Genomic DNA, 3,977 nt, shown 5'->3' with positions numbered 1-3,977 from the left:
GAGGCCTGTCAGCCCCAGCCCAGTTCTCAGCACCATCCAGAAGGAATGGGGGTGCAGAGGGAGATGGAGGCAGAACCCTGGGGAATCCAGCCAAGCAGCCTGTGCAGTCAGGTGCTTACCCCAGGTTCCCATTCCCTGTCCTTGTCTTGATGCTGGCTGGCAGCAGCCATGCCTAGAGGATTGCCCAGGCATGTCTACTCATGCAGCGCCACTGAGGGCTGGGACAGCCACCTCCCAGCACTGCATGGGGGAGTAGGCTCCTCACTCTCACCCATCAGTGAGGCACCTCCCTGACACAGAAGAGGCTCGGGCTGGTCCCCATGGGGCTCCCCACTGAGACCAACCCCCAGCAGATTTGCTTAGCACAGGCCAGTTGGGTGCTGGGATCAGTCAAGACTACAGTCATGCAGGCGCAAGGCCCCACTGGGGCAGCTCAGCTTTTGGGCTCAGTTGCTTGGCTCCAGTCAGCAAAGTGGGGCAGGGGAGATGTGATGAGCCACAGCAGCATTACCCATGCCCAGGGCCCCTTGAAGATGGCCTGGCAAAGAGCAGCCCTGGCAGGAGGAAGGGACCAAGGGGAGGGAAACCAGACAAAGAAAAAGCCACCCTCGCCTGTGTGTGATTGTCTCTTAAAAAGATTTATTCTCTCTCCTTGCCCGAATGTACAAAGGCAAGAAGAGTTCAGTTTGTATATATATATATTTATATATATATATATATAAAAAACAAGGAACTTGGTAATAATGTACACTTTACAGAGGGCAGAATCAGGAAGACTGAAATTAAACCCAACACAGCAACTCCAATGGAAACAAGAGCTATAAACATCAATGTTTCAAAGTCCCCGTGGGACCCCAGCTCACCGTGTGGGGCGGAGGGTGGGCTTACAGAAGGAAGGTGGCACCGGGCATGGAGAGTGACAGGGCAGGGGAAGGGAAGGAGGGCAGCATCCCCTTCAGCTGCCCAGACTGCTCACTGGCAGGAGCCTTCTGGGAACACTGAGGTCAAAACTCAAAACTACTCAGTTGACACCGGGTTTCATTAACAGCCAAGGGGAGACTGAGAACAGACCCCACCCTAAACCAGTGTTCAGAAGCTCCTTGCTGGCTGACTTCCTTGCCGGGACCATTTGGATTGGCTTGTGGCTTCCCAAATCTCAAACACCATGAGTCCCTTCTTCCAGGGCTGGCAACTGCCCCCACCTGGCCCTTGCCTGCTGACGGAGATGTCTATACTGGGGCCAGAAAGGCTGTATGGATGCCTGAAGGACGCTGCTGCTTTGCCCACAACCTGCGGGAGCCAATGAGAAAGGTCTCAAACAACAACCTTGCACCAGCGGGGTTTCCACAGACCTGACATGCCAAGGATGGGATGCCACCCACTGCCAAGCTTGTGTGTGTCTGGTGGCTCCACCATGCCGGCAGCCCTTAGCCCTTTGAGGTCACTTCTTGTGAGCAGCTGAGAGGTCCCCCCTGCTCCAGAGGCAGAGTGAGGGGTGGCCCCTTTGCCCTGCAGGGCTCCATCTCCCAGGCCCTCCTGGCCAAGGTAATTCTCCCTATGTTGTGAGGACCAGGCTCAACCCACCTGGCCTTCAGGAACGTCCCACCAGACAGGGAAGTGATCGGCCTGCCTTTGGGGGGCCCTGGCTGCTCTATGCCCAGCCCCAGCAGGGGCATGTAGAGATGTCAGTGGGTCTGGGCCAGGGGGTTCCCTTCACCCAGAGAGCTGTGGTGGACCAGCAAACCCACTGCCCTGCCCTTCCATGCCAAGGCCACTGTGGGCACTGAGACCTGCCTGGGGTGGAGGGGCAGACCATGCCAGCCCCTTGGCTGGGCAGAATCAGCCTGGCTGGGGAGCAGAGCTGCCTCACTGAGAGATGTAAAGATGTAAAACCCCACTGCAGGGGGGGGGCGTGGACACTGGAAAACGGCTGACAAGGATTGACCAGTGGCTTCTCCTCCATTGTACAGAGCGGGAGGGAAGACAGAGGGGGATGGGGAGGGAAAAGGGGAGGGGGAAGGCAGGGGGAAGGCAGGGGGCAGGGCCCACCCCTGCTCCCACCCCCACGGGGAAAGAAAACAAAACCCAAAACAACAGCTTTCAAACGATTCCTTTTTACAATATGTACAACAGAGCCCGGCAGGCAGAGGGGGTCCCGCAGCAACAGCACCTTGGGAGCTGGCATGACACAGACAAGGTGGGGACAGCACCAAGACACGGGGCACACAGACCGGCCCAGCCCTGGCCCCCTCCAAGGGGGCAATGCAGCCTGCTCAGGTAGGGAAGCAGTGTGCCCCACAGCAGTCTGTGCCAGGCCGAGGACGCTCTGAGTGAAGCAGTCTGGTGGTGGGCAGCAGCCGCTGCCTCCCTCAAGTGAGCAGCCTGGTCCTGGCTCGCAGAGTGATGGTCATAGGAGGGAGCAGCCTGAGGAACAGCTCTGGGGTCTGTCGGTTGCTGGCACTGGCCCCTCACAGGGGCACCAGCCTCAGCTGGGTGCAGGCCCAGGCCAAGGGTGCAGCAAGGGAGCAGCCCTAGGCCCTGTCTCCAGGAGCATTTGGCAGGCTGGTTCCCTCCCAACCCACTCTGAGCAGAACCACTACCTGGAAAAGTAATGGGAATAGGGGAAGGTGGGGTGGGCTCATCCCCATGGGATTGTGGCTGACCTGGGAGGAGTGGAGCTGGGCAGGGGCACTGACACCATCCCCAAGTGCTCACGGCTCCCCCAAGCCAGTCACCACCAGGGAATGGGGAGCTGAGGGTCTCAACAGAGCAGCTGCAGTGGAGTCTGGAGCCCTGCAGGCACCATAGAGGTCCCAGGCACTGCCCAGTTTGGGCAGAATGGGGCCCACAGCCACCAGAGCTACCACACTCTGCCTCCTCAGCCACCTGCACCTGCCCTCTCCCAAGAGGAGAAAACTGGCATTGACAAAAGTGAGGAGCAACCTTGGATCTCGGCCAGCAGCACACAGGCCCACCACCTTCTATAAATATGTAAGTGGTGAATATCAGGAGCTGGGAGAGAAACTGTTCACTAGGGCGTTCCAGGGGAAGACAAAGAGCAATGGCCATAAAGTGTTGCAGGAGCGGGCAATTAATTCAAGCGGAGGGCTGCTTACTGAGTGTTGACAAGCCATTGGGGACCGCATGACAGGCAGCCAGGGGCAGCTAAATATTAATTTTCTAAACTTTTTAGGGGCCCCGTGGGCTGGATAGAATGGCCTGGCAGGCCACGTCTGGCCCACGGGCCGCATTTTGCCCATCCCTGTGTTAAAGGATGATTTCAGGTTGGATGTAGAGAAGAACATCTTTACAGTAAGGGTGACCACAATTAGAATAAACTTCCCAAGGAGGTGGTGCAGTCCCCAGCCTTGGAAGTCCTCAAAAGGAGACTGGACCAGCACCTTGCTGGGATCATTTGAGCTCAGCCGTATTCCTGCCCAGAGCAGAGGGGTTGGACTCGATGATCTTTCAAGGTCTGTTCCAGCCCTTAATTTCTATGACTTCTATGACCCTGGGTGGCCTCCCTGCTGCCCTGGAAGGGGCTGAGTGGCTTTGACAAATGGCAGGTGGAGGAGCTGGGCTGAGCACTAAGGACTATGAGGTGGTGGGGGAGGGCAAACCTGGAACAGAGCCAGCCCTCCAAGGGGCACCTTGGCCGTGCAAAACTAGGGCTGCTCTCCTGTGCTGTGCTGTGCTGTGGTGAAGGAACATTTGTCTCTGCAGCCCTGGATCCTGCTGGCAAAGGGCTGATGCGGGGGCTGCACCTACAGAAGCAGTAGCAGAGAAGGGCGAGTGGGGGGGAGGCAGCTGGCCTGGTCAGGGCACTAGGGCAAGGGACGCTGTGGTGAACAGAGAAGAGAAGGTATTGCAGCAGAGCGCTCTGCAGGGAGGGGCAGGGCACTGGGACAGCCACTTCCACACCACCTCCAGCAAAGGTCTTAGGATGGGGCTAGGGTCTGCCCCCCATAGGGCTCAGT

This window comes from Gavialis gangeticus, unplaced genomic scaffold (assembly GCF_001723915.1).
Source record: "Gavialis gangeticus isolate Ggan-Ray unplaced genomic scaffold, GavGan_comp1, whole genome shotgun sequence".
In the NCBI taxonomy this organism is placed as follows: Eukaryota; Metazoa; Chordata; order Crocodylia; family Gavialidae; genus Gavialis; species Gavialis gangeticus.
The sequence above is the reverse complement of the archived record's forward strand: the minus strand, read 5'-3'. Positions refer to the sequence as shown.